Source organism: Lepidochelys kempii, chromosome 4 (assembly GCF_965140285.1).
Source record: "Lepidochelys kempii isolate rLepKem1 chromosome 4, rLepKem1.hap1, whole genome shotgun sequence".
In the NCBI taxonomy this organism is placed as follows: Eukaryota; Metazoa; Chordata; order Testudines; family Cheloniidae; genus Lepidochelys; species Lepidochelys kempii.
In genome coordinates this window covers 29,357,566-29,381,259 of record NC_136383.1, presented here as the reverse complement: position 1 = coordinate 29,381,259, position 23,694 = coordinate 29,357,566, and the positions used below count along the sequence as shown (strand labels likewise).

Sequence of the window (23,694 nt, the reverse complement as noted above, 5' to 3'; positions counted from 1 at the left end):
ATCACCAGACAGCATTCCATAGGTGGAAAGAGCTTGCGATGAGACTAAGGTTAAAGGCCACCATAGATGATCAGCATCAAGAGAAGATTGCATCAGAGTCTCTTTACTGGCAAAATGTTCTGAAAAGGCTCATTGCCATTGTGAGAATGCTTGCTACCCAAAACCTAGCACTGTGTGGCACTTCAGATCAGCTGTAGGTGCCAAACAATGGAAACTTCCTTAAAATTGTGGAGCTGATGGCTGAATTTGATGCTGTACTCTAGGAGCATCTAAGAAGAGTCACCACCCAAGAAATGTACACACACCACTACCTTGGAAAAACAATTCAAAATGAGATCATACAGTTCCTGGTAACAAAAGTCAAACAAAAGATTGTGGCAGATCTGGAGTCAGCAAGATATTACTCTGTTATTCTGGACTGCACACCTGACATCAGGCATACGGAACAAATGACTTTAATGGTGTGTTTTGTAACAACAACAGAACCTAGTGAAAATGTCCCTGCAGTGGTGACTGTCAGAGAACATTTTCTAGAATTTATTTACATTGATACTACAGGAGCTGGTATGACAAATGTGCTTCTTAAAAAGCTGGAAGATACGTGAATTGCGATAGCTGACATGAGAGGTCACGGCTACGATAATGGTGCCAACATGAGAAGAAAGAGCAGAGGAGTGCAGACATGGATCCGAGAGTTAAACCCTTGAGCTTTTTTTGTCCCATGCAGTTCTCATTCATTGAACTTGGTGGTCAGTGATGCAGCATCAAGCTTCTAGTGAGGCTGCTGAATTTTTTAATGTAATTCAAAGCATCTATGTATTTTTCTCTGCATCAACTTATCAATGGCAAATTTTGCAGCAACATCTGGGAACATCCTCTCTGACACTGAAACCACTGAGTGCCACACGATGGGAAAGTTGACTGGAGGCAATAAAGCCTAACACACACCAAATTGGGAAGATAGATGATGCCACAGTTGCCATTATGGAGGATAATGCTATCAGAGGAATTGTTTGTGGGAGAACAGTGGCAGAGGGAAATGGAATCACCAGAAAAATACATAACTTCAAATTTCTGTGGGCTTAGTATGGTGGCTTGACATATTGTTTGAAATAAATGTTGTAAGCAAGAGACTCCAAGGTGTTGACCTTGATATATCTGGAGCAATGGAACAACTGGCCAAAGCAAAGTCATACCTACAGTCTTACTGGTCAGATGAGGGATTTCAAAACGTTCTGAAGAGTGCACAGAAGTTGGCAGAGGAACTTCAGACTGAAGCTATTTTCCCACCTATTCAAGAATACAAGAGTTCACCGAAGAAGACAACATTTTGATTACGAGGCACAGGATAATCCCATAAGAGACCTCAAACAACAATTCAAAGTTGAATTCTTTAACCAGGTGCTAGATTGTGCAATACAGTCAGTTGAAGAACATTTCATGCAGTTCAAGGACCACAGCAGTATATTTGGGATGTTGTATGATATTCCAAAACTCCTCACTATACCTGAAGAAGACCTACACCAGCAATGCAGGGCACTAGAGACAGTGTTGACACATGATGACATGCGCGATATTGATGCGAGTGATTTAGGTGATGAACTGAAAGCCCTTTCAAGATACATTTCAGCAGGATCAATTCCAAAGGCTGTCCTGGAATATATGTGCACAAATAAGATGACCACCCTCTTTCCAAATGCTTTTGTTGCTCTGCGTATACTTCTAACACTTCCTGTAACAGTTGCCAGTGGAGAACACAGCTTCTCCAAGCTGAAGTTAATAAAAACACATCTATGCTCCACAATGACACAGGAAGGGCTGGTCAGCCTTGCAACCATCTCAATAGAGCATGAGCTGGCCCAGATTGTGGACCTTCAGAAAGCAGTTCAAATCTTTGCAACCAAGAAGGCACGGAAAGCACCTGATTATTCAAACAGATAAAAATGCCAGTGTTTACTATGAAGACAAGAAAAGTTAACTTTCAAATGCCTGAACAGCAAATGTAAGTGTTAACTTAAAATTTTTGAACAAGGCATTTTAAGTTGTTCGTTCTCCTTTATTTGGGTAGGTAGCAAGCAGTACCATGAGAGGAGTAGAACAGGAAGAAGGCAGAATTGAGACCTTTCGAAGTTTTGGCCCAAGCTAAGGGGCCTGGGGGGATCATTTGAGCTCCCTGCCTCAGGTGCCAAAATGTTGTGGGCCAGCCCTGGTGGGAGGAGCCCTGGCCTGGTGCATAGAATCAGAGAACTGGAAGGGACCTCAAGAGGTCATCGAGTCCAGTCCCCTGCACTCAAGGCAGAACTAAGTATGATCTAGACCATCCTTGACAGGTGTTTGTCCAACCTGCTCTTAAAAATCCCCAATGATGGAGATTCCACAACCTTCCTAGGCAATTTATTTCAGTGCTCAACCACTCTTGACAGTTAGGAATTTTTTCCTAATGTTCAACCTCAACTGCCCTTGCAGCAATTTAAGCCCATTGCTTCTTGTCCTATTCTCAGAGGTTAAGAAGAACAATTTTTCTCCCTCCTCCTTGTAACAACCTTTTATGTATTTGAAACTGTTATCCTGTCCCCTCTCAGCCTTCTCTTCTCCAGACTAAACAAACCCAGTTTTTTTTATCTTCCCTCATAGGTCATGTTTTCTAGACCTTTAATCATTTTTGTTGCTCTTCTCTGGACTTTCTCCAATTTGTCCACATCTTTCCTGAAATGTGGCACCCAGAACTGGACACAATACTCCAGTTGAGGCCTAATCAGCGTGGAGTAGAGCGGAAGAATTACTTCTCGTGTCTTGCTTACAATACTCCTGCTAATACATTCCAGAATGATGTTTACTTTTGCAACAGCGTTACACAGTTGACTCATATTTAGCTTGTGATCCACTATGATCCCCAGATCCCTTTCCACAGTACTCCTTTGTAGGCAGTCATTTCCTATTTTCTATGTGTGCAACTGACTGTTCCTTCCTAAGTGGAGTACTTTGCATTTGTTCTTATTGAATTTCATCCTATTTACGTCAGACCATTTTTCCAGTTTGTCCAGATCATTTTGAAATTTAATCCTATCCGCCAAAGCACTTGCAACTCCTCACAGCTTGGTAACATCTGCAAACTTTATAAGTATACTCTCTATGCCTTTATCTAAATCATTGATGAACATATTGAACAGATCCGGACCCAGAACCAATCCCTGCGGGACCTCATTCATTATGCCCTTCCTCGTGACTGTGAACCACTGATAACTATTCTCTGGGAACAATTTTCCAACCAGTTATGCACCCACTTTATAGTAGCTCCATCTAGGTTGTATTTCCCTAGTTTAGTATGCTGGGGAGCAAGCTGCTCCATAAAAAGAGGTGAAGTACTAATTCCCCAACCAGAAAAAGGAAGGAGGTTTTGTGACTTGGAGTCACAATTCACTGTGCTCCGCTCCTAGGGCTGGGCAGATATGCACTGCCCCTTCCTCGGGGCTGATTGTAAAGTTACAGTCCAGCCGAGCCCAGCCCAGCCCAGAATGATCATTTGTACAGTATAAAACTTAAACAAAACCCACAAATACCAAAAACTTTTTTCCTGGCCTAGGAAAGGGAAAATGGCCAGAGCATCCCTTGAGGCCATTTGCATGTTGGTGCAAATCCAGGGGCTCTAATATTGGACCACCTTTGCACACACCTGTTTTGAGTTGCTCTCAGCATTCTTTGGCTGGAGATGTAGATGAGGGGTACTTTGTATACATGTACTACTAACGGGAAATAGCAGCATAGGGTGTATTTTGCACTGTTCTTTTTCCTGACGTAACCATATTCTGTTAAGTTTTACACTCCAGCACGCATATTTACTAGTACTTACCAGAAAGCAGGATGAACAGGTTGGCAACTGCTCTGAAGCATGAGGAATACACAGGCAATTGCTCTGGAGCACGGGGAACATAGAGGTAATTCAATTCCCAACCGGTTTCCAGGCAGGTGCTACCAATTAAAATTAAAAGAATAAAAGGCTGAAAGCTTGGGACTGATGATATGCTCTGGAGAGAGAAGTTGCCAGCAGCTAGCACTACAAAGCTCTTTTGCTGGATTTCAAATGGTGAGAGAAACTCAGGTAACAGATTATTCTTTTTTTCTGGTTTCCCTGATTTTGATGTACTCAGTCATGCAGCCAAAATTTCTACAAAGAGAGATGAGATTGTTCCCCCTGAATTCAAAGCAGCGAGCCAACCTTTTGAGAGCCAGCAGTCAGCTAAACATTGGAAGTGAGGTTTGGAACTGAGCATGAGGTCTTTGAGCACAAGCAGCTGACTGCTGTCGGGTGTGCTTCCAAGCTAATGCCATTCAAATGATCTATTAACGGGAGCACTGTTCACAGATTTTTAAAAATTGCATGTTATGATGAAAAGATTTTCCTGATCCGCCATGTCTGTCATAGTCATTCCTTTGGCAGAACTCCCCTTCTGGAGGAGAAGACTGAAACCTAACTAGGCAAGATTATTAGACCTCGATGGGGTTTGTCCAGCCCAACCTTTATACTGTGATACCGGAGCACTTGAGGAGGCAGTAATAAGTGGGAGAGTTGTAACTGCAGTCACCGCAGGGCTTGGGAAGTCCTATAATCTAAACCATTATTATTTGCTAAGCCTGAGCATTCTTCCCTCATTCTCCTTAGTAGTTTAATTAATGTTAATGAGCTACTCCGGTGAGTAAGTGTGACTGGATTTTTACATAAAGCCCAGCTGCTTGTGAATCATAAATTTGATAAAACATGAAGGAACAAAGGCCAGTCAGTGCTACAAGACTTTGAAGTTACTGGAGTCTCAACAAGCTGCTACTAAAGCCCAGCAAAAATGTGTATCACCTGAACTGGTATCAACCCTAATGGAAGCAATGTGAACGTGTTATCTACCAGCTGCTGGTGGAAGTGTGTGACTCTAAACAGGTCAGGAAGACTGGATTTGATGACAGGCACCAAGAACGGTTTGTATTGTGCCATGCATTTTATCCGGGGGGATTTGTCTTCCCAAGCTTCCTATTAAGGTGAAATGCTGCAGTGACCCCCTGCCTTTCAGTTCCCTCCTGATCGGCACATTGCATGTTTATAGAATCACCAGGCTAACATGCCCACCTGGTGCAGCACTTTAAAGTAATCTTTCGTCAACAAATTTCAGCAAAATATAGGTTTGCTATCTGAAGAATGCAATTCCGATCTTTCCGATCTTCTCCGAGAGCTTACAGCAGGAACTGTACTATCAGGTGAAGAATGGTATCATTCATTATTGCTTAGCTGAATAACCTTCATCTTAAATTATGATGCCAGTTGCAATGTTGAATGGAAAGGCTAAGTGGGCATTATAAATCTGTGCAGAAACCAGAATTTCCATTCCACAGGAAATTCTGTGATGTTTTTGTTCTGAATCTGAACAATTTTTTTTATTTTTCCACAAAACTAAACAAAAAATAATTTTGATTTTGACTTTTTAAAAAATAAGTTTCTAAACAAAGTCACTTCAAAACAAAAACCAGTAACATTTAGTTCTAGTGAGATCAAAACAGATTTTGATGAAACCGTCTTTTCTGATGAAAAAGCCTTCCATCAGGATATTTTCAACCGGCTCTAGCCATTATTGTATTTGGCATTTAGACAGTATTGTGACATTTTTACACTGATTACACAATATGTCATACTGGTTATTTTAGAACAACATTAAATACATTGTTAATTTCAGAAACACCCTGGCACTTTACTTACTTTGATTTTGAGCTAAAAATCAAAGAAACTCCGCACAAAAGGGTTTTTGGAGTTCTCACAGGTGCTGGAAGTAGGGACAGCACCCCTGGCTTGAAGTGGTTTCCATTATATACAGGGTTTACAGTTTGATTCAATGGCTGTCAGCACCCCCACTATACATGGTTTTACAAAAGGTAGATCGTGCCAAACCAACCTGATCTCCTTCTTTGAGAAAGTAACAGATTTTTTAGACAAAGGAAATGCAGTGGATCTAATTTACCTAGATATTAGTAAGGCGTTTGATACCGTGCCACATGGGGAATTATTAGTTAAATTGGATAAGATGGGGATCAATAGGAAAATTGAAAGGTGGATAAGGAATTGGTTAAGGGGGAGACTACAATGGGTCCTACTGAAAGGTAAACTGTCACGCTGGAGGGAGGTTACCAGTGGAGTTCCTCAAGGATCGGTTTTGGGACCAATCTTATTTAATCTTTTTATTACTGACCTTGGCACAAAAAGTGGGAGTGTGCTAATAAAGTTTGCGGATGATACAAAGCTGGGAGGTATTGCCAGTTTAGAGAAGGACAGGGATATACTACAGGAGGATCTGGATGACCTTGTAAACTGGAGTAATAGTAATAAGATGAAATTTAATAGTGAGAAGTGTAAGGTCATGCATTTAGGGATTAATAACAAGAATTTTAGTTATAAGCTAGGAACATATCAATTAGAAGTAACGGAGGAGGAAAAGGACCTTGGAGTATTGGTTGATCATAGGATGACTATGAGCCGCCAATGTGATATGGCCGTGAGAAAAGCTAATGCGGTCTTGGGATGCATCAGGAGAGGTATTTCCAGTAGGGATAAGGAGGTTTTAGTACCGTTATACAAGGCACTGGTGAGACCTCACCTGGAATACTGTGTGCAGTTCTGGTCTCCCATGTTTAAGAAGGATGAATTCAAACTGGAACAGGTACAGAGAAGGGCTACTAGGATGATCCGAGGAATGGAAAACTTGTCTTATGAAAGGAGACTCTAGGAGCTTGGCTTGTTTAGCCTAACTAAAAGAAGGTTGAGGGGAGATAGGATTGCTCTCTATAAATATATCAGAGGGATAAATACTGGAGAGGGAGAGGAATTATTTAAGCTCAGTACCAATGTGGACACAAGAACAAATGGATATAAACTGGCCACCAGGAAATTTAGACTAGAAATTAGATGAAGGTTTCTAACCATCAGAGGAGTGAAGTTTTGGAATAGCCTTCCACGGTAAACATCTGATGAAGTGAGCTGTAGCTCACGAAAGCTCATGCTCAAATAAATTGGTTAGTCTCTAAGGTGCCACAAGTACTCCTTTTCTTTTTGCGAATACAGACTAACACGGCTGTTCCTCTGAAACCTTCCAAGGGAAGCAGTGGGGGCAAAAGATCTACCTGGCTTTAAGATTAAACTCAGTAAGTTTATGGAGGAGATGGTATGATGGGAAAACATGGTTTTGGTAATTAAATATTCATGGTAAATAGGCCCAATGGCCTGTGATGGGATATTAGATGGGGTGGGATCCGAGTTACCCAGGAAAGAATTTTCTGTAGTATCTGGCTGATGAATCTTGCCCATATGCTCAGGGTTTAGCTGATCGCCATATTTGGGGTCGGGAAGGAATTTTCCTCCAGGGCAGATTGGAAGAGGCCCTGGAGGTTTTTCACCTTCCTCTGTAGCATGGGGCACGGGTCACTTGCTGGAGGATTCTCTGCTCCTTGAAGTCTTTAAACTACGATTTGAGGACTTCAGTAGCACAGATATAGGCGTGAGGTTTTTTGTAGGAGTGGTGGGTGAAATTCTGTGGCCTGCATTGTGCAGGAGGTCAGACTAGATGATCATAATGGTCCCTTCTGACCTAAATATCTATGAATCTATACAAATTGTTCCAGCACCCCTGAGTTCAGGTCAGTCTTAACATATATTTCAAAACATAATTCAACAGATACAATATGTGCAATAAAATATAATATAGCAAAAATATATGTATAGCCTTATTAACAAATTTTACAGAATTATACTGACAGGATAAAAATGTCTTCTCTGCCCTCCTTTCCCTTCCGCCCCCCACAAATAAGCAATAAAAACGTTTTTGCATAAACAAATGCCAAATTATAACTAATCATAGGAAAGCTGACAAATGTATGCTATGCTACACTGTGAAAATACTAATCAAAGCAGCCTGTCAATTGTTAAAGTTAATGATTTAGATATGCAAAGCTCTGACTAAATTTTTGTGGATAATTACATAATTACGCCTGGGTTAACACAATCAAAAATAGCAATTGCATGCTCAGTCTTTAAATCATATCATGGCAGCACACTCCTACTTTTTAAAGGCCTATATGCTCCCCCTCATAGAGCAGTGTGGAAGGAAGAAAATTGAGAGAGGAAAGGTAACAATACCAGATGCTCGCTCCTGCAAACGTACCTGTCACTTTACCCTCTGCAAAATATTCAAATAGTCATCAGAGCACAAGTGGGGAGTGGGACCAGGAAAAGGTGGGAGCTGGTCCACAGCTACTGCAAGCAACATGTTGTCCCTCTACAATGGATTCAGAGTCATTTGAAAACCATCCTTCCCTTTAGGAGGGTGGTCAGATTGTTCTCATTTTTCTTTTTATCTTTGCTCTCCTATGCAGTTGTCCATTAAACGAACAAATTAAAGAAAAATATACTTTGAAGAAAAATGGAATATTAAATCCATTCCAGTTGAGAGATGCATAAAAAGAGCCAAGGCCCAGCTTTTCAAAAATAGGTACCCAAATACTGGCTCGTAAATCCACACTTAGGTGCCTAAATATGCAGATTGGTTTTCAAAAGTGGTGAGCAACCAGGCACCACGTGTGCACCCAGGAACCGAATTTTAGACATCCATTCTTAAAAAATAATTGACTCAAGTTTTCAAAGTGGCCTCACGGTAATTAATGTCGTGGTGTCGGTTATTGTTTTGATTGCATACTCAAAAGGAAAGAAATACATTTCCTTGGCTGGCTGATCAACATGTAATATAGGCCAAATAATAGTCACTAAATAATAGCCTATTTCAGTGTCTGGATGGGACTTAAAGTATCCTTTTTGGAAATGTAGAGAGCACCAGAAGGTCCAATGATTGAGGCTCCACTGATGCTGGAACTAGGGGTGCTACCGCACCCCCTGGCTTGAAGGGGTTTCCATCATATACAGGGTTTACAGTTTGGTTCAGTGGCTCTCCTCACCCCAACTATACAAATGGTTCCAGTGCCCCTGTCAGGCTCTGAGACTATTTCTGTAGTGCTGATGGAGGCAAAAACCACCAGCCATCCTATGCCTAGATGGATTTAAAACATTTTCATGCAAAAACACAAACCAAATGGAGTATTTTCACAGCTGACACCAAATGTCACAGGTTTTTTGACTCCTATGATATTGTGATTTATACAGGGACTCTCTGTGATAAAGCAACCCTGAACAGGGATCCTCTTGTTACTTGTCACTCAAGCTTTTGAACACTGTTTGGGTCAAGGGACTGTATTTGCTGTGTGAAATGTGAAGTATCAGAGGATTTAAATGATGATTTTACAACATGCTCGTTTCTGCATCTAGACACTAAGGAAAATGTTAGTTAAAGGTACAGTGATCCAAAATGAAGGAATAAGGTTTGTTATTTATAAATTTGTTGTTATAAATAATCATTTGTAGAAACAAAAATTCTTCAGTCAGACAATGAGCTCAAAGCAATGCCCCATTCAAGTAGTCAATAGCTCCATTAAATAGCTCATTTTCATGCAAACCTAAATCAAGAGGACATTTTTTACAAACAGTAATACTCAGCAATTCATTTTCTCTATTCTCTTTACTATTAATTCAGATGTTTATGTCTGAATCAGACTGTTCGTCTTCATCCAGCTTCTCCTGAACCTGTGGGGAAGTCATGATCTTCTGTTTTTGATACAATCCTCTGTTGCCAGAGAAATTAATGTGATGCCACATATTTATCTTTACAGTAAAATTTCCGGTGTAACTGCACTGCAGTCAATGCCAGCTCAGAGTTTGGCCCAATGACATTTCTGTAAGATCTCACATACACTTAAGATTTAGATCGACTTAGCTGTGCCACTCAGAGGTGTGAAAAAATTAAGATGAGCTAATCCTCAATGTAGATGCAAACAGACTGACAGAAGAATTCTTCCATCAATTTACCTACCACTGCCGGGGGAGCCTCTATGCCAGTGGTTCCCAAACTAGGAGCACTGCTTGTTCAGGGAAAGCCCCTGACGGGACAGGATGGTTTGTTTATCTGCCATGCTCTGCAAGTTCGGCCAATCACAGCTCCCAGTGGCCGCGGTATGCCGTTCTCAGCCAATGGGGGCTGCAGGAAGCAGCGCGTGCCAAGGGACATGCTGGCCAGCTTCCCGCAGCCCCCATTGGCCTGCAACGGTGAACCGCGGGCCAGCGGAACCGCAATCAGCCGAACCTGCGGACGCACCAGGTAAACAAACCGGCCTGGCCCACCAGGGGCTTTCCCTGAACAAGTGGAGTCCCTAGTTTGGGAACCACTGCTCTATGCTATGGTACTACACCAACGCAGCTGCAATGCTCTAGCTGTGCTGCAGTCACGTGTTTAGTGTAGACATAGTCTATGATTCAGAAAGAGGACAAATGCAACTGCCCACCTGTTAAGCTGGGGTTAACCAATGGAAACATGACATCAGTACTTCAGAACTGCAGTGGCTTCCTATTTGCATATAATTAGGGGTGCTTATTTCATTTTATACATGTGCCCTGAGGTCTATAGAAGGGCTCATGTTATAAATCAATGAGTAAATAGTGAGTCAAATCCTGGCATGACAGCTCCCTATCCTGTAGCCAGCATAAAGAGCGTAGATGTGAAAAGAGAGTGTGTCAGAGGTTCTGTTGTGCCTTGCTTCCTTCTTGGGGTCTTTCAAAGCATGCATAAGTTAAAGCAGCCTTTGGTCTGCTATAATTTGCACTGAGGGATGGGGCTGGCACAGTTCCTCAGGATCAGAGGAGTACCAATGTGTCTCAAAGCCACCTTTGCAGTCCCTGTTGTGAGCTAAGGAACTTTCCAGCTGCTCAGGCACGCACCCCCTCTGGAGTATAAACCCAAAATTATACCATCTTGCACTGCACAGGGAACTGTACATCATAAGCTCATGTATTTCACCCCCTCCCTCAATGTGGGGAGGAATATACACAGCTTTCTGCCCCAAGTTATGGGGCACACCAGTTTTAGACACACCAGTTTTAGACAAAGCAAAAACAAGTTTATTAACTACAAAAGATAGACTCTAAGTGAATATAAGGGATATCAAACAGATCAAAGCAGATTACTTAGCAAATAAACAAAACACACAAACTAAGCATAATATACTAAAGAGATTGGATATGAATAGCAAATCCTCACCCTAAATGATGATCCAAGTAGGCCGCAAGTTCTTAATGGGCAAGCTGTGTAGAAACCCCAGGCTAAAAATCCCTTTAGCCTGGGTCCAGCACTTTCCCCAGTTCAGTCTTTATTCCTCAGGTGTTTCCAGGAATCTCTTTGGGCAGGGAGTTAGTGAAGAACCTCAACGATGTCACTCCCCTGGCTTAAATAGCTTTTGCATATGTCAGGAACCTTTTGTCTCAAAGCTTGGTTCCCATTCTCTGTCAGTGAAAAAACACTAGTATTCCTATATGGAGTCCAGTACCAGGTGACCTGGTAGTGTCATAGCAGTCATGAGTCAGAGCCTGTTTACCGCATCCTCAGGAAGGTTTCCCAGTGGGAAATTAGCTGCTTCTAAAGCCTATTGTTTTCTCCTAATGGCCTGTTAACCTGAATGTGTCCTTCCCAGCCAACCATCTAGACTGACAGTCTTTTGCCAGGTGTAAAGACTATATATCTGTATTACAAAAGTGAATATTCTTAACTTCAGATCCAAAAAAGATACATGCATACAAATAAGATAATCATATTCAATAAATCATAACCTTTCCAATGATCTCACATGACCTGGCTTGCATAAGATACATTATGATGTCATATGCATATAATATCTCTATGAAGAATATGGGGTGCAGAGTCACAGGTTCCACCACTGGGTCAGTGGGGATCCAGCCAAAACACACTGGCCTAGATTCAGGCAACAATACAACTGGACTATAGTCTAGTGTCCCTGGGCTACTTCCCAGAACCCCTTCATTTGGTACCTCGGTTCTGTGGGTGTCCTCTGTTTCCCCAGGGCAAACAGCCAGCAACAGTCCCAGCAACTCCTTGGCACCTTGGTTGGCTGGCAGCTTTGGCAAGTCCTCAGCACTGGAGGGATCCTCTTTGGGCTCCACCTTTTATACTTCCTGTCCCGCCCCTCTGCTTCCGGCCGGCGGGCATGGGTGTCCTGGTTCTGCCCACCAGGGGGTGGGCGAGGATTTCTCCCCATCAGTCTCTGAGGAAGGCCATGCCTCCTCGCTACAAAGATGAAACAGCAAAATGTAGAAGTATTTCCACATCTCTGTGGTTTTTATTACCAAAATAGTTTAATGTAATCTATTGATGTGTCTCCAAAACCCACTTTAGTTCTAGTGGCTTCTATTAGAAATTAGCATTCAGACAAAACAATCAGTGATAACATATGTAAAGAATTGGGAGAGAGAATTACAGTTTTGAATTTTTTGTACATATTTATAGTCTAGATTTGAACAGGGTGAAAAGCTGATGGTATGTTAAATAAAAAGATGGTAATTCTCTAAATTTTTTCCCCTTTGACTTTTTTTACCTCTTTTTAAACCATCTGCTCTGTGTAAAAGAAATCAGTCAATAGATTTCAATTGTATATTTGTCATCTTGTTTATGCCCTAAATTCAACAGTTTTAAAAAGCAGAATGTAGATTTGATATTAAGATTAGCTTGTGCTATTTGAAATAAATCCACGTTCCACTAATTTCAAAATCCCATTAGCTCAGAAAGATTTTAGAATTTGTGCTAATCGATTCTCACTTACCATGGAGGAGCAGGAGACTAATATTCAGTCCTTCCTCCTACCAACAAGACAGCAGATGAAATTCAGGAAATCTATTTTAAATATACTGTAGCATTGTTGTCACAGGCCAGGCAAATGTAGCCTGATCCTGCAAGGTGCTTCCATAAATTTCAGTGGAAGACAGTTCTCACTAGGCATTTATACCCTAATTTGGCACGGTGCACAGGGACATGCTGAAATTTAACCACATGCATAGTCCATTTGAAGTCAAAGGGATTACTTTCATGTTTACATGCTTTGCTGGTTTGGAGCCTTATATTGGTCTTCTAACATTTGAAGGCACTCACAGCACCTTGCACAATAGGGCTGCTTGTTTTGGACCTGATCCAGTCCCACTAGGGTGACAAGATGTCCTGATTCTATAGGGACAGTCCCAGTATTTGGGGCTTTGTCTTATATAGGTCCCTGTCCTGATTTTTCACACTTGCAAAATGGTCACCCTAAGTGCCACCGAAGTCAATGACAAAACTCCCATTGATTTCCATGCTGCTAGATCAAGTCCTAACTGAAAGCCACAGCAGAAATCTGAATCTGCTATCCTTGTTCAGGCACAAGTCAGGCTGGAGTCAAAAATAGGAGTTATGCATGAAATAAAGGATGTCAATATCTGACCCATAGCCCATTGGGATTTGGGATCCAATCTGGCTCACTGTATTTTAGTAAACAGTCTCAGTAGCTTGTGTGAGTAAGGCAGGCCAGTTTTGACTCAGTGTATTGATTTTTACAGACTAAACAGATTGCTGAGCTATCACTTCATGGGGATTAATGAATTCTTGTGCCACAAAATTTATTCCTCTGGGCTGGATCTGATTATTTGATAAAAATAAACGATCAGTTTAAAGAATAAATTACGTGAATCTTGTTTTCTTTTGTTGATCACCTTTGGTGCTTCTTTTTGTTCTGGTTCCGTATCATAGTTTGGACTTCAGCATCATATTTTATATTTTTTCATACTTCTCTGGGACCTTAGAAAAGTTAATTGAAGAGCCCAGTTACAAGATAGGTACCTTTTCATTCACAACAAAGTTGCTTCAAAGTCTTTTAACCATCATCAAATGTTCTGTCTTATCACTATTGAATTTGGGAGCAATATATTGTACATAAATTAAAACTCTCCATGCTGCTGCTAATATTTTGTATTTACAGGGGCCTTTTGTTATTTTATTTTCCATAGATGATCCATTTTAATTGCTGTTATTTTTCTGCACAATGCTGTTATAAATATGATCTTCTAGTTAAATTACACCACCAACTAATGCAAGGAGTCTATAACCTAAGCTATCACTTTGAGATTGCAGTAAGAGGCTAGGTTAAAAGTAATGGCAATATCCTTTATCATTTCATGGGGTCTTCTAAGGAAATGTGCCAATTTTATGGAGTCTCCTAAGGAAAAATTCTGATTTCATGTGAATTCAGGTGAAAAAGTAAATTTCATGGGATTTCTAAAAGTGGCTGGATTTCCCTGAATCCCTGAAGTCTGTGATAGCCATGGAAAAATGCACAGTTGTTGTCATGGAGTAAATTTTCATTGCAGTCAGCAAAACTTCATTTTCCATGTACATCCATTCTTCTGACACACAGTATACATTTTGGACCCTTTCTTCATCTTGTAGGCTCTTCCAATGAGTCTTCTACACTCCTGTATGGGTGCATAGCGCTCGGATATTCAGATCATAGATTTCTATGACTGCCTACTAAGGTAGCAGTAGGTTTGTTGTGAGCATGGAAAAGAGGAGAATTTATGTATGATCCTGGGGATTCTATTTTTTATGATGACAGTGCCATCTTATTTTATGCAATCCAGGAGAAAATAGATCAGGAACAAGGAACGTGACTGCATTTCCCATGGATCATATTTAGAGTGATATTTAAGCAGTGTACTCCCAAACTAACAAACTCATTATGTGTGAAATTCAGTCCTATGGAGAGGGCCCAGCACAAGGCCTAAGTACCATGTAAGTTCCACATAAGCCTTCAAAATAGGATGATTCTATTGTGGCGTCTCAACATCTCTTGTAAATTATACGTTCTCTTGGTAAGACAGTCCTGTGACGTCTGCATGCTCACCCTGCTCTCTGCCTTGAGAGAGGCAGCTGTGCTGTCATGCACCACACTTTTTCAAGGAGAGAAAAATGAAGACGCAAAGGCAAAGGAGAAAAGAGAAAATCGATGGTGAGATGAGGTAGGGTTATACAAGAAAGCTGCTCCAGGAGATGCTGAGAAATGACAAATAAGAATCAGTACTAGACGAATGGAGGGGAGAGAGAAGGGGAAGAAAGTGTGTGAGATAGATTAAGCTAAATCTATGGACAGTTTTAAAAAGGAAGAGAACAATTTTGGACTCTATATTGAAATGAATGGGGAATGAACTGATTGGCTTAGAAGGAGGGTGATATTTGTTGACCTTCTTTCTACATCTGAGGAGGTGGCAGCATTTGGAACAGGCCACTGAGAAGGGAAACGTAGTGGCCAGGGTGAGAAAAGCATGTGGGAAGATGTCACCACCATGCAAGCTAAGGCTGTGGTGTGCCCGGGTTTTGTTGCAGAGGCAGAGACAGGCATGCTTGTAGACACAGGAGAAGGAAAGTTGAGGTTCAAGGATGATGCCATGTAATATTATTCTACATATTATTTAATTTGGGCAGCATAATGATGAATTTTAGGCTACATGTTAGAGGGAATAACATGCCTGCCTTGCACTGTGTTGAGAGAACACAGTGGTGTTCTCAGAGGCTGCATGAGTAGTGAATAGGAACATCTGGTGTAAGTGACATTGCAAAAGTGAGAGCTAACCAGTTAACTTCAATGTACACAAGAGACTTTTATTATGTGTTGCATTGCCCTTTATTACCCATTACTACCTTTTTTGCTTGAAACTAATATTTTACTGGTGTGCATTCCCTCTGGCTCTGTTTTGTAACTGCCAAAAACATTTCTGGTATGTGAAAACTTTTCCAAAGGAAGTATCATAATTTTTCATTTTACTATTTTGACGGAGTGTTGCAGGGCCTACTGGCATCCTCCTTTTTTCCCCCTCAGAGGTTCTGCATCACACCCATACTCCTCCACAGCGAGAAGGACTAGCTGCAGAGTCTGTCAACACCACAATTAGGAACCAGACGGGGTCACTCAAGAGCAATTCAAAACATGCCCCCCTCCATCCCAGGCTTGGGGGAGCAAGGGAATTTGAGATTAATCATCTTGTGGTTGGATCCTCAGAACAGCAGTATATGGTTGAACCCTCATGCAACTTTCATTACAAATCTGTGAACTGTATATGTCGCTCTGTCTTCATGAAAGATTTAACTCATTGTGAATCATGAGTTTGCTTGTTAATATGCTTTGCATTCAGAAACTAACCTCCTCAGTTGTACCATTATTGTATGGGACCACAAATTAGCTCTGAGGTACAGGGTAGCTTTTTGGGGTTTTTGCTAACTTGAGGTGTCTGTAATGGAAATGCACAGCCACAACCCTTTGATGGGAGATAGTATGCCAATCTCTTCCCACAAGCCTCCAGGGCACCCAGTTCTGTGTTCTATCTTGCCATCTGTGAGGGGTGTCCACCCCACACTCACCCTGAAGGGGTTAATGGGGCCAGGATGGGCTAATTAACTTACTCGGTTTAAAGGAAAACCTTCATTAGAAGAAGCTCACCTGGGTACAAGTCTATATAAGCCAGGAAGCTGGCAACAGAAGGGGCTGCTGGGAAAGGGGGCAGTCACTCCCTGGGAAGAGGGAGGAGTGTTTGGAGACTGCAGAGACATGTAGCCTGCAGTTGCTCCCTAGGAGGAGGGAGCAGTGAAACTGGCAGACCCAGATGAGGAAGGAAGGAGAGCCAGAAGGTTAGGAAAGGGCTCAGGGAAATGCATAAAGGTATGGTGCAACAGACCTTGACTGCTGTCTAGAGCATCCCTGAGCTAGAACCTGGAGTAGAGGGAGGGCCTGGGTTCCCCAACCAGCCACTGCTGAAGTGGCAATGGCAGGGCAGTGCATAGGAAGACTGCCTGAGCCTGACTGGGTGAAGAGATTCCCTTTGCCCTGGAAAGGGAAACCACAATAGTGACCTATCCAGAGGACTAAGTCACAAAGAGGTCGCAGAAGCTCCTGGAGTGAGAGAGTGGCAGCAGACAAAGAAACAGAGGTGGAGGGATGGCTTGCAGCCACGGGGAGAGGCGCTGACCTGGTGAGCTATTCCTCAGAAAGGCCAGGAGGCAGCATCATACCTGCAGTGAGTAGAGCACCCCGTCATATCATCTATCTGTGCTCTGTCTCCTGACTGGAAGCCACCTTCCTTCATGTGCCTCTGCTCATCTTCCTCAGTCCCACACTGCGTTCAGCAACCTAAGCTTCAATAATTTCTGGTCTCTAATACAGCAGTAAGAAGAATGCCTGGTATTAAGCTCATGTATCAGCATGCAGCCAGAGGCTGACACCAAAGCCCTGGTTGACCTGTGAGCTAACATGAGCAAAACCCATGACTTTGGGATCCAGAAGAGGAATTTTCAGCAGAATGACAATATAGCTCAGAAACTGGTTTATCATAGGATTGACCAGACTGGGTAGCAATGCAAGGAGAAGATAAAGGGGTTCAAGGTAAGCAGCTGGAGGGCCAAGGGAAACCATTCCAAGTCTGGCATACCACAATGAGCTGCCCATTTTACAAGAAGCTGGACATGCTGAGCAGTGCCCTGAGCAAAGAGCCCCATTTCAGCCTGCACTCATCTATAAAGTCAAGATGGGTGCAGGTCCACAATATGGATGTCTTCAAGGACATATGCTATGTAAGGTCTGGGAAAATCCCTGCTACCATTTCATCTGTAAGGTCAGAATAGTACCTCTCTCTACAGCTATTTTTGAATTCCTCACAATTTTCTTTTACTATACTGACTTTGGAATTTTCTTGCTTTGTTTGTTTGAGAGGGATAAGAATGAAGAGAGTTAGTTCCCTGGTATGTTTTGGAAATCTGTCCTCTTATTTCTCAGAAAAAGTTCATGTGACATTTTATCTCACTTCCTCTACCAACTGAATATTTTGCGACGTATTCTACAATCTTTACTTACGTTGAGTAGTTCTCACTCATTAAAAAGCCTCATCAATGTCAAGGTTTCAGAGTCTGGCCATATATTAGTGCATTAATACATTAAATAAAGAATACAGAATTTGGAGATGCGCAGTATAAGGGCATGTACTGGATGATATGAGTGTGTGTGTGTGTGTGTGTGATGGATTAGTGTCACCACATAATCATATAATCTTACCTCTCAACTCCTTTGCCAGAGTTTCAGGAATGGAATCCCAGAAGATCCACAAAGAATCACCAGAATTTGGGATGCCTTATTTGCATATACAAATATGCAAATTACATTTGAAGTTGTTGTTGTTTCCCTTAATGAGGAATTAGATAGCAACACAGGTATTTTATGTGTGGTCCATGACTTTCAAAATAGGCAAATTCAACTGGATTTGATGAGCTTCTGATGCCCTGCTGTTTTCATTTTTCTGATATCATAATTTCATCAGCAACAGTAGCTGGCAAAATTAAATTAATTTAAAAGAAATGAAGCATTTAGACTGAGCCTGACACTTTCAGGATTCCAGGACACTGCATTCCCAGATCAATATGTTGATTTAGTAACATAACTTATACTGAGGCAGGTCATGTTACCCTCTACATCCATCCATCTTTCTGACCAGCATTTGCATTAAAGCTGTGCAAAATCCTTTTCCATGTGGTTTAAAACAGATCTGAGAATTTTCCCCATTAGAAACAGATCATGTGGATTTAAAAACCCTGAAGTTAAAAAAAGTGGATTGAAAAAACCTGTTTTTTTGTATGAGAGTCTCCTTTCAAGCTCTTAGACAGCGTTTGCTCCATATTGTGCATAGTTTCTTACAGTTTTGCAAGCATTCAAACACATTTTTGCATGTCAACACAGGTTTTCAGAAGGAATTGCTATACTAGGCTACGGTCTGTGCAAAACAGACACACACATAAATGGCAGGCCTGTCTAGGTATAGCTAGACTATAGATTTTGTTCCTCTTTGAATTGCCAATTAAATTCAGTTAGCTAACACCTTGGCAAATGCTAATTTAGACACTCCATATGCATTTATTCCAGGACACTGTAGGAATGCATGGCCATCCCTCCCTGCCAGTCTTGGAGGGAGGCCACGCCCCCTCACTCTTGGGTCCCTCACAAGGCAACGGTTATTGGGGAATTAGCACTTTCTAAGTCTCTGGCCCTCTAGGCAGGGTCGAGCAGCAAGTAGTCCAGAGCTCTGGCTCTAGGTCAGGCAGAGCGACAAACAAAGACCCTGACATCCTGGCTCTGGCAGACCAAAAGAGGTCTGCATTTGTCTAAGGGGTAGGCTGGCACCCAAGGGGTGGGGTTGGTAGCAGAGGGTAGGGAAACCCGGGCCCACCCTACTCCACTGGGTCCCAGCCCAGGGCCCTAGCAGCGGCGGAGGGTTCTGCCACTGGGTCAGCAGGGATCCAGCTGAAATATGATGACCTGGATTCAGACAATAATACAACCAGACTACAGTCTGGTGTCCTTGGGCTGCTTCCTACACTCCCCTCATGGTGTATCTGTGTCTCAGGGTTGTCCTCTGTCTCCCCAGGGTACATGGCTAATGGAAGTCCCAGCAATTCCTCAGTATCTTTGGTGGCAGGCAGCTCTGGCAAGTTCCTCTTCAGGCTCCAGCCCCAGCAGCAGGCAGGCGGTGTCTGTCTCCCAGCTGAGCTACAGGGCCTGCCTTTTATACTTCCTGTCCTGCCCCTTTGCTTCCGGCGGGATGGGCATGATGTCCTGTCTCTGCCCACCAGGGGGTTGGCAGGGGTTCCTCCCCATCAGTCGCAGAGGGAAGCCACGCCCCATTGCTATAGATACAAATATTAGTGCGTTAGCCCTGTACCTGAGGGCTCAGTTTAGGGTAACAGAAGCAAAGCATAGTAAAAATATCTTTTTGTCAGTAAATTAACAGATGTAGCTCTGAACATATACAGTACACAGATCTGATGAGTAAGAAGGTGCCATTTCTAATAGTCATTTTTCAGATTAGAAAGCGTACTTTAAGAAAAATTCAAGCAGACTAAGTGCAGATACTCTCTCTTACTTCTATTCAAGTCAGTGGTAAATTTTGCCATTGACTTCAATGGAACAAGGATCATGCTCACACTTCTTACATTTGCCTATATTAAAAATAAACAGGCACTTATTGTCTTTGGATCATTTTGACTTCTAATGCATTATGAGAAAGAAAAACAAGATCAGTGAGGTAATATATTCTATTGGACCAACTTCTGTTGGCGGAAGGTACAAGCTTTCAAGCTACACATTCTTCTTTATTATGTTATTTCCTGTTTGATGGCTATGGGCCGGCTCTGCTGACCTTACCCATATGAACAGTCACAGTGAAATCAGTGTGACCACTTGTGTCAGTAAGGCTGAGAGTAATTTCTGGACCAAGCTTTATATTACTGCAAAAGTCTGAAATATTTTGGAAAAATGAAATAATTGCTTCTACCCTCTCTCTTACATATACTTATACAGATATAACACACACACTTATAGATGTGTAAACTCTCACACACAGAGCTGACAGTTGTCATCTCATGAAGTTTTTAAAATATTTTGCTTTTAAGTGATATTTATGTCAAAGTGCATTATAAATGGAAAAGATCTCATTTAAAAACAGTGAATCATCCTGTAGAACCTTTTCTTAATAACAGAGAAGGAATTAACTTAGTCACTTATATCAGGCAGGGTTGCCTGCCTCATAATCCAACAACATTTATTTTAACATGTTCATCCAATTTTGCTTATTTCCTAGTAAGTTTCTGAATTTCTCAATACCATACTATCAACCTATAGGGACACCTGCTGGGCTGTCACTTTAAAAACAATGCAGCAGGAGTTCGGTTTCTATACATGGAATAGCATAGAATTTGGTTTTATATAGTGCCTTTCCTACTCCAACTATCCAAAAACAATTCTGAAGCCACTGAAAATGCAGCATCCATTATATTTGCAGTAACAGCTCAGGCACAACCCTGAATATTACAACCCTTTACATTGAGAGGGTAAATTGGCCAGGGTTTCGGAACTAGATAGTTCACTAAACAAACAGGCAAAGGTTTTACTGTTCTACACACAGCACTTATTTTAGTTAGGTGTTTTCAAGGTTATAGTGTTCCTTTTAGCCTACTAGTTGCCAAGTGGCATAGAGGGTGTAATATAAAGTATGTTGTCATATGCTGTGATCTTTTATTTTCTAAACACAACCCAAACTGCTGTACCACAACCAAATAGCACTTCCTGAGGAAGTTCCTATGCCACGTATATTTATTGAAGTATATTAACAGTCAAAGCCATTTAAAGGTATGTGGTTAATTGGGACAGCTGGCTTAATAGGCAGTATTGGGTGAACAGATCTCTCTCCCAAACTATTAATGGTGCAGCTTTGTTTTGTTGGTTTAATGGGGCACTTATGAACAAAGTCATATATGCAGGTTTGGACTGGTGATCTATTTCCCCATCATTTATCATTTGCAATTAGGTAAGTGATATAGCACATGATTTGAATCACATGTCAATAAATTATAGTAAGTTTCAATTGACTAATAGAGACAATATTCTTTAGGCATCAGAGCCTGACGGCTTTCTTGTCTCCAATTGCTAATCAAAGGAGCACCTCCAAAAGCCAAATTGGTTATATTAGAATAGAAATGAACAGATATACAGAACTTAAACACCCCACAGGCCATTGTTTTGATCAGTTTGTTTAATTTCCATAAATTAAAGCCCTTCAGTTCCTCCTAAAACCTTTCCCACCTCCTGCATCTTTCAGCCTCTCTGCTCAGGTTCTTGCCAACATTCTCCCTGACCATTCTACCACTTTGGAGTATGTAGATCACAATCTCTTTCTTGACACTAGTCCTCCTTTGACTTTCACAAAATTGTGTTCTCCCAGTTCAGAGAATCATAGAATATCAGGGTTGGAAGGGACCTCAGGAGGTCATCTAGTCCAACCCCCTGCTCAAAGCAGGACCAATCCCCAACTAAATCATCCCAGCCAGGGCTTTGTCAAGCCTGACCTTGAAAACCTCCAAGGAAGAAGATTCCACCACCTCCCAAAGCGACCCATTTCAGTGCTTCACCACCCTCCTAGTGAAAAAGTTTTTCCTAACATCCAACCTAAACCTCCCCCACTGCAACTTGAGACCATTACTCCTCGTTCTGTCATCTGCTACCACTGAGAACAGTCTAGATCCATCCTCTTTGGAACCCCCTTTCAGGTAGTTGAAAGCAGCTATCAAATCCTCCCTCATTCTTCTCTTCTGCAGACTAAACAATCCCAGTTCCCTCAGCCTCTCCTCATAAGTCATGTGCTCCAGCCCCCTAATCATTTTTGTTGCCCTCTGCTGGACTCTTTCCAATTTTTCCATGTCCTTCTTGTAGTGCAGGGCTCAAAACTGGACCCAGTACTCCAGATGAGGCCTCACCAATGTCGAATAGAGGGGAATGATGACGTTCCTCGATCTGCTGGCAATGCCCCTACTAATACAGCCCAAAATACCATTAGCCTTCTTGGCAACAAGGGCCCACTGTTGACTCATATCCAGCTTCTCATCCACCGTAACCCCTAGATCCTTTTCTGCAGAACTGCTGCCTAGCCATTCAGTCCCTAGTCTGTAGCAGTGCATGGGATTCTTCCGTCCTAAGTGCAGGACTCTGCACTTGTCCTTGTTGAACCTCATCAGATTTCTTTTGACCCAATCCTCTAATTTGTCTAGGTCCCTCTGTATCCTATCCCTACCATCCAGTGTATCTACCACTCCTCCCAGTTTAGTGTCATCTGCAACTTGCTGAGGGTGCAGTCTATGCCATCATCCAGATCATTAATGAAGATATTGAACAAAACCGGCCCCAGGACTGACCGATACCGGCTGCCAACTAGACATGGAGCCATTGATCAGTACCCATTGAGCCCAACAATCTAGCCAGCTTTCTATCCACCTTACAGTTCATTCATCCAGCCCATACTTCTGTAACTTGTTGGCAAGAATACTGTGGGAGACCATATCAAAAGCTTTGCTAAAGTCAAGGAATAACACAGCTACTGCTTTCCCCTCATCCACAGAGCCAGTTATCTCGTCATAGAAGGCAATTAGGTTAGTCAGGCATGACTTGCCCTTGGTGAATCTATGCTGACTGTTCCTGATCACTTTCCTCTCCTCTAAGTGCTTCAGAATTGATTCCTTGAGGACCTGCTCCATGATTTTTCCAGGGACTGAGGTGAGGCTGACTGGATTCTGACTGGTTCCCTGGATTCTCCTTCTTCCCTTTTTTAAATATGGGCACTACATTAGCCTTTTTCCAGTCATCCGGGACCTCCCCCGATCACCATGAGTTTTCACAGATCATGGCCAATGGCTCTGCAATCACATCTGCCAACTCCTTTAGCACCCTTGGATGCAGTGCATCCGGCCCAATGGACTTGAGCTCGTCCAGTTTTTCTCTCCTGTTGCTGCTCCATTAGCCTCTCTTTTGATGATTTCTCTTCCTCGTCTCTCCCATTTTCTCTGGAGATGTGTAAGAGCTCTCTCCCTAGATCTCCTCCTCTTATCTCACTAACTCTGAGACCTTAACTGCTCACAAAGCTTCCGCTGACATCTCTGTATCCTGACATGTCTCCTTCCATCGAATGCCACATCTTAGCCCGTTTATCGGGATGTCTCACTGTTAACTCAAATTTAGAATGGCCAAAATTGCATTTCTTATCTTTCCTCTAGAACCCTACCCCCACTACTTCCCGTACCAGTCTCTGTTGCTGTTGAACACACCACCCTCATCCTAGTCGCTCAAACCTATAATGCGATCACCTTCAATTTCTCCCTCTCCCTTGCC

General features: G+C 42.2%; 1 long non-coding RNA gene across 1 annotated transcript; it reads right to left on the bottom strand.

The window, feature by feature from the left end:
• Positions 1-11,059: 11,059 nt before the first annotated feature.
• On the bottom strand, positions 11,060-19,111 carry LOC140910279 (uncharacterized). The gene is made up of 3 exons (XR_012158505.1): positions 18,043-19,111; positions 13,633-13,745; positions 11,060-12,209 (listed from the first exon to the last, which is right to left on the bottom strand). It is a non-coding gene; the product is annotated as an uncharacterized LOC140910279 (long non-coding RNA).
• Positions 19,112-23,694: the final 4,583 nt, after the last annotated feature.